Source organism: Neomonachus schauinslandi, chromosome 1 (genome assembly GCF_002201575.2).
Source record: "Neomonachus schauinslandi chromosome 1, ASM220157v2, whole genome shotgun sequence".
Lineage (NCBI taxonomy): Eukaryota > Metazoa > Chordata > Mammalia > Carnivora > Phocidae > Neomonachus > Neomonachus schauinslandi.
In genome coordinates, this window is record NC_058403.1 from 2,668,678 (window position 1) to 2,680,816 (window position 12,139).

A 12,139-nucleotide genomic window follows, 5' to 3' on the forward strand; every position below is an offset into this window, starting at 1 on the left:
ATTGGTCTCCTGGGGCATCACTGCCTGCCCTGACCCGCACTCCTGCTCCTCTGCTCTAGGACCCCCACTCTGACCAGCGGATACTGGCCCTGAGCTTGCCCCAGCCTGCCCCCCTTCCCTTCTTAGAAAACCTCCCTCCGTGGCCGGCATTGGCATCACCCCCTTGCAAGTCCTCGCCCGCCGGCCCACTGCCATACTCCCCTGGCAGAGCTGGACCCCGAGGAGAGAAACAGCTCGGGGGCTCTGTGCTGCACCCGGGCAGATGGCTGGTGCCAGGAAGAACGGCTGCACCCCTCGGACGCCGGGGGCAGCATTTGGCCGAGAAGCAGGTGTGGCCGAGCATGTGCCACCATCAGGGCCAGAGCGGGGCTCTTGGTTCCCTCCTCAGTACGCCTCATCTTACCAAGCTCTGGCCCCCGTGCCCAGTGAGTTCTCCACCCAGCAGCCAAGCCAGCTGGATCTTTTAAAAGCATAAACCTGGCCACATAATCCCCTTGCTTCGACTTTTTCCGTGATGTCCCAGGGCACGTGGAGCAGGTGTGCCGAGCCTACCTGTCGTGCTGGCCCATTGCTCCCCAGCACCATAGGTGCCTGCCCCAGCCAGCCTGGTTCTTGCTGCTGATTTGGCTTTTGCCTTCTCTGTGTGAGAAGGGGGCCTGGAGGTCTGCCAGACCGAGAACAGGCCTGGGACGCATAGATGCAGGAAATATTTGATGAGCGAACTCTGCCAGGGGGCAGGTCACCTAATCATGGGGCTGCACCATCTGGGGACACCTCCCACAGCCCCCTCTTGTGTCGCCTCTCCAGACCTGTCCATTCCGTGCCATAGTAGGGACGGGCTTGGTTGTGGAGGGCGGTAGACTGAACGGCTGGCAGGTCCGAGTGCCCTGCTGGAGCCGCACCTGCCCCGGCTCCTCTCTGCCGTGGGGCCTCACCCAGGCTCTGCACATTAGCTGCCCGTGTATTCGGCACCCACCCCATGCGCCTTCTAGGGGAGGCTGGTGGAGCATCCCCGGCAGACAGCTGGTCCTGGGCTCCCTCCTCTCCTGTGCTGATTGCTTTGCGGGTGCCTGGCTATGGCAGGCGCTGCAGACCCATCTGTCCCCTCCTACACTGGGCAGAGTTTCTGATATTTGAAGAGGGCCACCATCCCCTCCTCTCCTACCACTAGGAGTGACAGCAATGACTTTCTTAGAAGACACAAAGGAAGAAGGTTCTGGAAGTGTGACTTGAACACTGTAGTTGCTCACAGGTGGGCAGGCCGTCCCAGGGGGCCCCCAGCACCTCCCTGCTGGGCTTACAGGAGAGGCTTTCCAGGGGGACTTCACAGGTGTCTGGGCACCTGGCCCCTCGGGTGGGCGCAGGCCACAGCTGTGCGTGTGCACGGTTGGGTGGGGTGTGGGGACTCTGTCCTCTCTGTTCTCCTTCCAGGAATGCTGCCTTTCTCAGGTTTTCTGTCCAAAGCCCAGCTGATCCCTTCTCGGGGGTCTCCTCCAGAGCACACGGGTGGACGGCTGCTTCCTGGCTTTGCTGGGCAACGAGAGGGACACCGTCCCCCAGAGCTTAGTGCCAGGGCAGCAGAGCCCATGCTCTAGCCCGCCTGGAGCTAGTGGGGCTCACCCCCGTGAGGCCGCAGGGAGGCTGGGGGGGGGGCCTGGCTCACAAGGAGGACAAGGTGGAAACGGGCCTCCCAGCCACGCTCGGGCTTCGCACCAGCACCCCGCGTGCTGGGAGGGGCAACGAGGAAGGGCAGGGGCCACGGCCACGGCCTGCGCAGCCCCACAGGCTGCTCCCTTGCTCCGCCCGTGCCTATGGAGGCCCGCTCATGCGCAGTGGGAGGCAGAGTGGAGCAGTGCGGGCTGCAACCGGCAGGGGAAGCCCGCTGAAATTGCATTTGCTCTGGCTCTCGGGGCGGGCTGCGTCTGAGAACAGAAACAAGGGCCTAGGAAGCCCCGCGGGGAGCGAGGGGGCCGCAGAGCCCCGGATTTCCAACACCGTCAGTGCCTGGACACCCTCCACCCTGTCATCCTGGGCACCAACGTGAACTTGCACTTTGGGGACTCAGCCGAAAGGAGCTGATGTCTGGTCTTCATTAAAGGTGACTGCGCATGGACCCTGGGCTGCTCGGTGCCCAGCACAGAGCTCCCGGGAAATGTTGGTGACAGGGACTTTGTCATGTCCGCCAAATTCATATGTTGGAGCTCTAGCCCCCAGCACCTCAAGATGTGCGTATATGGAGACGGGGCCTTTGGAGAGTTGATTAAGGTAGAACGAGGTCACTGGGATGGCCCCCATGCAATCTGACCCGTGTCCCCAAGAGAAGAGGAGATCAGGACACAGACACGCACCGAGGGCGACTGTGTGAGGACACAGGGAGAGCATGGCGTCCACGCGCCGGGGAGACAGGCCTCGGGAGGAGCCAGCCCTGCACACACCTGGATCTTGGAACTCCGACTCCAGGACGGGGACAATAAACTGGTGTTTGAGCCTCCTGGTCTGTGGTGTTTGTCACAGAAGCCAGAGCCTACTAAGACTGTGAGCGAGCTGGATCCCGCACGCACACCCAGATGTGGTGTGTGCCCGGCCTGGCTGGGGTGGGCACCTGCCTGCCCATGGGGCACCGTGCACTGATGCAGCCAGCCTCTCCCTGTGGTGCCACCCTTGGCAGGCGTCCTGGCCCGTCGCTGCGGTGGGGTGGGGAGGGGGTCCTCTGTGGAGGCCGCCAACCTCGCTCTTGCTGGTGCTCGCTGACAGCTGTCTCCTCCCCATCGTACCCACCCTGCTCCCGGCTACAATGTCACAACTCAAAGCCTGGGGCTGCCGGAACCCCTGTGGTTGGGAAGGTGTGTTTTACTGCGGGGGGTGGGGGGAGATAGGCAGGGACTTCCTTTGCACAAGTCTGACCACAGGGGGCCGCTGAAACCCCCAGCTCCGAGGCCAGCGCACATCCATGGGTGACCGGCCCCAAACCTTCCCCAGCCCTAGCTGCCAGCGGGCAGCAGGGTCCCTTGCAGCTTGTGGTCTGTCCTGAAGCCAGCAGTGAAGCCGGAGACCTCCTGCTGGTGGCCCTCTGCCGAGGACCAATTTCTCCCCAGGAGGGAGGAGCCATCACCTTTGCAGAGGTGAGGAGAAGGGGCCGCGCCGCCCTCCACTCTCAGGCTGGTGGAGAACATCCCGGGTGAGTCTCTACAGACCCCGAGTCGGGGGTCCGTAAACCAGATCGGAGGGCTCTAAGCGCAGAGGATGGGATTGACACACTGAAAGTGGACCACTTACGAACACGTTTACCGAAACCACCTTAGGGAGATGGAGGAGCCAGCCACACCCTGGGGAGAGGGGTCTGTAGCACTTTGAACCGACAGGACGGTTGCATAAAAAATAAAGAAATCCTACAAACCAGAGAGAACAAGATCAGCAGGCCCATGGCCAAATGGGCCGCGGTCGTTGGCAGACGCTCTGTGGTTGTTGGGCCAGTAAGCGTGGGAAGCGGTGGTCAGCCTCATTCATCTGCCAGGTGACAGCTCTATGGGGGAGGGGGTTGCTGCCTCCGGGGCTGGTGGGGGAAGGGCAGCCACGGCTCCGCCCGCAGCGCCCATGCGTCCTAGGAGCGCAGTGAGAAGGAGTCCGGAGACCACGTGCTGGGATCCCTCCAGCCCAGCTCAGAACCAAGCCAGACTTGCGTAGATTGTTGTTAGGCTTCAAGGGACATGCGAGAGAGCTTCGATGGAAAGACAGGGAATGACGAACAGGGTGTGGGGCCGCCCACCAGGCTCGCCGAGGGCATCGTGGTGAAAGCCGCAGGGAGCCTGCGTGGGCAGATGGAGGATGTGTGGCATGAAGCGAGGGTCTGGGCCCCTGGTTCCGTGAGAAAAGGAGAGAGGAGGGAGGCGGAGGGACAGCTCGGGCCGCAGGCCACAGCCTGGGGATGCTCCCCTCCTGCACCACCCCGGTTACCTGCCATTACCGCGCGAGGGCACACGGCCTCTATTTCTCACCGAGGCTGCTTCGGGCACAGGGCCGTCCTCTGTCTGTCTTCTGTCCTCACCCCCAAGGGGCTCCTGAAGGGGGCGGACGCCCAGCTGGGACCCGAGCCACCTGCCAGGAACACCCGTGTATCCTGGGCGTCGCTGTGGTGCTGGGGATGGAGGGAGGCTTTACATGATCCTCCATCCTTCCAACAACCGGGTGTGGACGGCGTCAGCACTCCGCCCGAAGGCTGCCCTCCCCACTTCTCTGCCCCCTACCCCTTGTCCAGGCCTAGCCTCCGTGACAAGAGCGCTCAGAGACAACGCGGGCTCTGTGAGCTCTTCGCTGTTCTCTCTGGAAGGTTTCAGGACCGCAGGAAGGACACAGCAGGGCTGGCTTTGGGGCCTTGGCAGGGTCCCTGTTTGTAGTTGTGGGAACTGAGGTGTGGCGGGGCCGGGCTTGCCCTGAGCTGTCCTCGAGGCCCCGGCTGCTTGAGAATGCCCATTCCTCTTTGTGCTCCCTGCCAGTTCTGGGAAGAAGGGAAATGGGGTCGCTCGCTGTGCTTCCTGAGGAAGCTCCGCCAGGAAACACGCCAGGCCCCGGGGAGCCTGGGTCCAATGCTGGAAGCGAACCTGGGGAGCCTGGGCCACGGCCCTTGCAGAGCTGGCAGCTGAGTCCTGCAGCCTCCACGGTCTTGGAGCCACAGCTGGGGGCAGCTTCCGTGAATGCTCCAGGCCCCAGCGAGGAGCCAGCGAGGCCCAGGGACCCGGCTTCCAGGAACTGGCCCAGGGAGGGGGCTCCAGCCAGGGCCTGGGGCCGTGCCAAAGCCGTGGGCAGTGTGCCTGCAGCCGGAGTCTGTCCCCCAGAAAGATGCTCAGGCCTTCCAGAGAATGCCAGCTCACCACGGTTTGCTGATTTATTAAACCAATAAAGGACCCAAAGGAAGGGTCAAATTCAGGCTCTGGCCCTGCGGCCTCAGGCTGCTAGATCAACCCTCTCAGGAAGAGCTGAGTGGGGTCAGAACAGGATTCTTGGCCTGGCTTTTCCCCCGCAGGCCTTGGTCACCTGTGAGATGAAGCTGAGTGGCATTTGGGGCCCCTTCCCAGGATGGTGCTGTGTCTGAGTACTGGTGGCCCTGAGCATGTAACCAGTGGGGCGGGGGTGGGTGGGGTGGGACCACGTGGGCTGTGGGGGGAGGGTGGCTTTGAGACATTTACCCTGAGATTGGTCTTGCTATGGGTGGTACCTATTGTCCCCCAGTGGATGCTGTCCTTTGGTCACTGGGGGACCCTGGGGAGGTCAAGGGGCATCTGGCAGCCATGGGTTTCCACCTGCTCAAGGCCCAGACCGGAGAGAACTAGGCTTGGATGAAGGTGGGAGCCTGGAGACACAGTGCAGGCTATGCCGGGAGGGGGCCGGGGTGAGGGGAGCCCCGGAAGTGCAGGGCCTGCCCCACCCTGGCTCTGATGACAGGGGAGCAGCCCCGCCCCTGCCCTTTGGTGGTGGTGCTGCCCTCGGGTAGCCGGGCCATTGCCTCTCTGTGGAGCCAGGAATCTCGCTCTCTCAGGGAGACTCTGCTGCTCCGGCCATTCTTTCTCTCCCCGTGCCCCTTCCAGTCCTTCCGCAGCTGGGCCCCTGTAAACACTGGGGAGGGGCAGGGCACGGCAGAAGTGGACTGAGGGAACAAGGGAACAGGTCATTACAGAAGACACCGCAGCTGGGACAAAGCTAGGAAGGGCGCCGACAGTCAGCACAGGGGACAGCTCCAACAGCCAGAGCACAGCAAGTGCAAAGGCCCCGAGGCAGGAGAGAGCCAGGCACATGGGGACAAAGCAGAGAGGCCAACAGGGCTGGAGGGGCTCTGGGGAAAGGTACAGGATTCGGATCTCACGGGGATGAAGACCAGAGCTCACCACTGACCCCATCTCTTAGTGAGCCAGTGGTCGGTGACACAGGATGGGCAGTGGTGACCAGGACTGTGATCAGTGGCAGGTGAAGATAGCTGTTCTCCGATTGGGAGACCAGTTACTAGCAGACCCGCCTTCCTGGCTCCCAGGCTCCCAGGCATGGGGGCTGTGGGTAGGGCTGTCTGCTCCAGCAGGAGTTATAAATGGACCAGAGCGGCTGTCGTCACGGTGACCAGAGTGACTGCTCCTGGGGCAGCCCCGGTCGGCGCCCCCATGGCCCCTGCTCTCCCCCTGGGAACAGGAGCCTGGCCGGCCTCGGCCTTTTAAGGGCATTTCTGGGCAAGCACCTCCATTAGCGGTCTGTACCGGCTGCAATGGGATCTCGCCGGAGCCTGGCTCTCGGTACGGCAGGAAGCTCTTCCTGGCTGGGCAGACAGCCACCACTGCCTGTCCAGGCAGGCGCCCCCATGTGCCACCTCCCCTGGATGGGGAGGGGGCGCATGAACATCCCCCCGGAACTGCTCCACTGGCGTAGGTGGTTGGCCACTGTGTGGAGAATGGGGGTCCGGGCGTTGCTCTGGAGCCCTGATGGGGGGGGGCCAGGGTCCCGGGACCCTCTGTACAGCATGTTGCCCCTTACCTTCCCTGGCTCTGGGCTACTTTCAAAACCAAAAGCACTTACCCCTGCAGAAGGCAGGAGGGAGAGCATGGGGGTCCCAGGCTGAGACCACCCAGGGTCTCGGGTCAGGTTTGTGTGGGTGGGGGCTGGACAGGAGGAGGAGAGGTGAGACTTCCGGAAGGCTGGACAAGCAGCCCCTCCGCATTCTGAGGCTTCCCTGGTGTCTCTCAACCAGGGCTCCACCAGGGTCAGGGCAAAAGGGGCCCCGGGGCTTGGCAGAGGGGCCACACCTGGACTCTGGCACACTGGGGCCCCAGGGGGTGCTCTCAAGGTCAGCTGTTGAGCCACCTGGGCAAGCAGGTGTGTCCTAGGAGAGGTTCCTCAGATACCTGGCACACCGGTGATGCAGGCTCTCAACCCCAGAGCGGGCAGCTCAGGCTCCCTGGGTCCCGCAGGCTCGTTCCCTGCCCACCGCGGCCCCCATACCACGGCCACCGTTCCCCTGGCTGGCCTGCTTCCATGGCCTGGCAGCTCCCTTTGCCCAGCCTCAGTGCGCTCTCAGCAAGGGTGTGCGGGCCGAGGAGGCTGCTGCTTGCTGACTCGGGTCCAGATTCAGTCCAGAGGAGCAGACCCCACTCATGTGCCTGTCGCGGGTTTGCCTTGTCCAGACAGGTAGGCGGCATTCCTGCCACGGAGAGCTTACAGCCCAGGGTGCCTCCGCCTGCATGTCCCAGCTGCGGTAGCAGAGGCCAGAGAGAGTGCTCTGCCCCAGGCCAAAGAGCTCCTCGACGCAAAGCGGGTGTGAGCTGCAGGGTCCGCGCGGAGCGGCGCTGGCTGGGTCCTGTGGGCAGGGTGAGTGAGCAGTGCCCGGAGGGGCAGCTGCAGAAGGGTCTGCCCAGCTCGGCCCAGGCTCTGCTGGGATAAGCACACCTACCAGGCCAAGCTGCCTGGACACTAATTAGTGCCGTTTTAAATCAAATTTAATTAAATTATTTTATTTATTAGTTTATTTGCAAGTACGAGGGTTTCAACCGGATAAAGGGCATCTACGAAAGATCCACAGCTGAAGTCCACTTACTGGTGCAAAAGACTGGTGCTTCTGTAACAGAGCACCACAGACTGGAAGGCTTAAACAGGAGACGCCGATTGCCTCACAGTCTGGAGGCTGGACCTTTACAGTCCAGGTGTCGGCAGGTTGGCCCCTTCTGAGACTGAAGGAGAATCTGTGCCAGACCTCCTCTCCGGCTTCTGGTGTTTGCTGGCCTCTCTAGTGTGCCTTGGCCTGGAGATGCATCACCAGCACCTCTGCCTTCTCCCTTTGTCCCTGTGTGCATGTCTGTGTCCACAAGGACACAGTCATACTGGATGGGGGCCCCTTACTCCAGTGTGACCTCATCCTCACTAACGACATCTGCCATGACCCTCTTTCCAAATAAGGTCGCCTTCTGAGGTGCCGTGGGTTAGGACTTCAACATAATAGGAATTAGGGGACAGATTCAGCCCAGAAGGTCAGGAACAGTCAAGGACGTCTGTTGTCACCACTTTGATTCAACAGCATTCTGAACATCCGACCCAGTGCAACAAGCAGGAAAAAGAAAACGCAGCATCCAGGTTGGAGAGGAAGTAGCAAGTTGTCTTTCTGCACCGATGAAAGAATTCACTGTGTGGGCAATCTTAGGAAAATGTACAAAAAAACTCCTAGAACTTGTAAATGTAGCAAGGTTAATACAAGATCACTGTGCAGAAATAAAGTGTATTCTGTTTGCAAGCAACACACAATCCAAAATTTAAATAAAAAACACCACCAAAAATGCGCAATATTTAGGGATAGATCTTACCAAAAATGTGCATGTTCTGACTGTAAATTACAAAATATTGCTGAAGGAAATTAAGGTGAATTAAATAAATGGAGAGATGAACTATGTTCATGGATTGGAAGATGCACTTTTGTTAAAATGTCAGTTCCCCCCAAATAGATCTGCTCCTTCAAAGCAATCAAAGTCCTATCAGAGGCTTTCGTAGGAGCTGACAAGCTGATTATCAAGTTCATATGGAAATGTGAAAAACCTACAATACTCAGTCTAAATGGGATAAAAAAGAGTGAATTTGGAGGACAGATATTACCTGGTTTCACGACTTATTATAAAACTATCACAATCAAGACAGTGTGGTGTCAACATTAGGGAAGACAACATATGAATGGAATATAGTAGAGAGTCCAGAAACAGACCCAAAAATATATGGACAATTTTCAACAAAGGTGCAAAGACAATTCAGTGGAGAAAGGAAGGTCTTTCCCACACATTGGGTGTCCACAGGCACACAAATGGAACTTTGACCCATACCTCTGACCATATACCAAACAAAAACTCAAAATCGTAGACCTAAATATGTAGCCTAAAACTGTAAAATTTCTAGAAGAAAACAGGAGCAAATATTTGTAACCTTGAGTTAGGAAAAGACTTCTTAGTGACAACACCAAGAGCATGAACCATAAAAGAAAGTGGATAAGTTGGACTGCAACAAAATTAAATTTTTTGCTTTTCCAAAGCTTTACTAAGAATAGGACGATGAGCCACAGACCGGGAGAAAAGTCTTTGCCAAGCACATACCTGATGAAGGATTTACATCCAGAATATATAGAGAACTTCCTAAACCCCAAACAGGAAAACAAACCACCCAATTAAAAAAAGGGGCAAAGGGGTGCCTGGGTGGCTCAGTTGGTTAAGCGACTGCCTTTGGCTCAGGTCATGATCCTGGAGCCCCGGGATCGAGTCCCGCATCGGGCTCCCTGCTCGGCAGGGAGTCTGCTTCTCCCTCTGACCCTCCTCCCTCTCATGCTCTCTGTCTCTCATTCTCTCTCTCTCAAATAAATAAATAAAATCTTAAAAAAAAAAAGGGGGGGCAAAAAATATGAATAGACATTTCACCAAAGAAGGCACACCGATGGCAAATAAGCAAATAAGTTCACGTCATTCGTCATCAGGGAAATGCGAATTAGAGCCATGGTGAGGTGCCACGGTGCACCAATTAGAAAGTCTAAAATGCAAACGACTGGCCATCCCAAGGGTGGACGAGGTTGGGAATGAACAGGAATTCGCATTCCTTGCTGGCGAGAGGACGAACTGATGCCCACTTTAGAGAAACAGTCTGGAAGTTTCTCTAAAAGTCAAACACACGCCAAGCCCACGATCCGACCTTCGCGCTCCTAGAAGAAGGAAAGCATTGGTCGATGGGAAGACTTGTACACAGGCATTCTAGCAGCTTCATCTGTCATGGCCCCGGACTGGAAACAAAACAAACATGCACCGGGAGGTGAAGGGATGGACTGTGGTCGTCCATGCCACGGGGGAAGGTGCAGTGAGCCAGGGCGTGCCACGGCTGGACCGGAGCTCGAGATCATTCATGAAAAGAAGGGGGGCAAAACAGAGCATCTACCGGGTGACGCCATCTGTACATTCTACAAGTGCAAACTCATCTGCGGTGATGGGAAGCAGGTGGTGGTTTCAGGGAGACGGCTGGGGTCGGGGCGGAGATGGAGGAAAGGCAGGAGCAAGGGGTCCCAAGGCTCAGAAAGCCTTGGGGTGGTGGAGCCCCTGAAAAGGGACACACCTAATACTTTGAGTTTTCTCTTGATATATATATATATATATAATTTCCAGAAACTCCCACCCATTTGGTACATTGCTATTTCAAGGAGGTACAAATCCTGAGGGAAAGAATTTGGCAGAACACTGCCTCCCCGTCTGCAGAGGGGTGGGGGGTCGCACTGCCTGGCCTCCCATCTGCCCTTGCCCAGCAGGGGCTGCCAGGGGCAGGTGCAGGCTCAGGGTCCCGTGACCACACAGTGGATTCAAAGCCTTACAGGTTTTTGCCAAAGCCAGTCCTGGCCACACCCTCCCATCCCCCCACTGCACCTCCTCCCACTCTTGCCTAAAAGGCTGCAGTCTGGCCGGGCGGGGGTACGTCCCATTCCAGAGCTCTGTGCCCCCCAGCACCTCGGAGCCACATCTCTGCAGCTGGAGAAGGAACCGTGAGGTGTGCTTCCTCCCAGGAAAGGCGACTGTTCAGAACTTGCCTTCCACCTGCAGTTTGGGTCTCCCTGAGCAGGCTCCTGGGCTGGGGGGCTGGGAGGGGGCCATGGCAGTCGCTGGAAATGGCAGGGGACGGCAGGCAGGACCAAACATCCAAGCCAGAATGTCCCGGCAGCCGGAACCTCTGCAGCACGCCCGAGGTCAGAGCCGTCTGCGGGGCCCTGACACAGACGGTGGATGGTCAGAGTGGGACCCGGGGGCTCCCGCGGGGTTTGGAGCAGCAGGGGCTCGTGGCCTCAGTGCTGTGGCCCCTGCCGTCAGCCTGGCAGGGCCTTGCCTGGGCTCCTGGGACCGTGCTCCCCAAGCCTCGTGTGAGGCCCCAGAACGTGGGAAGCAGCCATCCGGGCCGCAGACGGCGAGGAAGCCCGACCGAGAACGGTCCAATACAGCACACTCCTGAATCCGAAGCATCCTTAGGTCGCTCTGGTTGCCGTGGAAATTCGACCTTAGGTATTTACTTGGGACTTATCGTTAGAGTTGAGTTGCGTCCCCCCACAAAGACGTTCAAGTCCGACTTGCGGAACACTGATTTCCCCCGTGGACCGGATGCTCCACACCGGCAGCAGCCACGGTGTCACGTCCCCCAGGACGCCGGCCTCCCGCCCGCACATGACCCGCCGTGGTCGTTGGCAGACTCAGCACCCGCAGGACCGCCCCACCGGGTCACCTGTGGATCGGAGGGCTCCTGCTGACTCCCCGGGCGGCGTCCCCGAGCCCGGGGCTCTGTTCACTGCGCACAGCGCTCGGCTGGGACTGACCGCCGCCCCGAGCGTCCTCCGCTCCCAGGAGCCGGACGGAGGGCGTGCAGGCAGCCTGCTGCTCATGGAAGACCCCCGGTCCACTCCTGCCCCTCCCGGTCATCTCCCGGCCCCGGGAGACCTGCCCCGCGTGTGCGTGCGTGCGTGCGCTGGGGCGCGAGGACGTGAGGCGCCTGCCTCTCCGGGCTGGAGTGGACGTGGGCCTTGGGTCCCTCGGTCGGGCACTGTTGGCTTTCCGCCACGCTTGTTTGCCGCACCGGTGGGGCGTTTGCGGCTCGGAAGCTCCTCGTTATCCCCATGGCGGCAGCACCCCGGGGAGGCCCGCGCGGGCGGGGTGGGCTGCGGAGCGCCGAGGCCCCGGGTCGTTGGGGCGGGGGGCTCGCCGCCACCCGGGCAGGAGTCTGCAAGAAAGAAAGGAGCACCCCCGCCCGCGGCCCGCCGCGGCCTAGGCCAGAGAGGAAGGGCCTGTCTGCGGACTGCCTCGCCGCCGGGCTGCCTGTGCCACAGGCCACGCGCCACCGAGCGGCAAACCAGCGGTGAGAAGACGCGCACGCGCTGTGTGAAGCCGTGCTGCTGGTCCCTCACGACGGCCCGGGGGCTCGGTGAGGCCGTGAGGGGAACGGGGCCTGACCCCCAGGAGCTGCCGAGACGGGGCTGCCTGGCCCATGAGGTCGCGGTGAGATGCGGTGGCTCTGGTCCCACTGGCCCCCGTCCTTAGTGTCACCTCCTGCGGGGCGGCCGGACGGTGGTCCTTAGTGTCACCTCCTGCGGGGCGGCCGGACGGTCGTCCTTAGT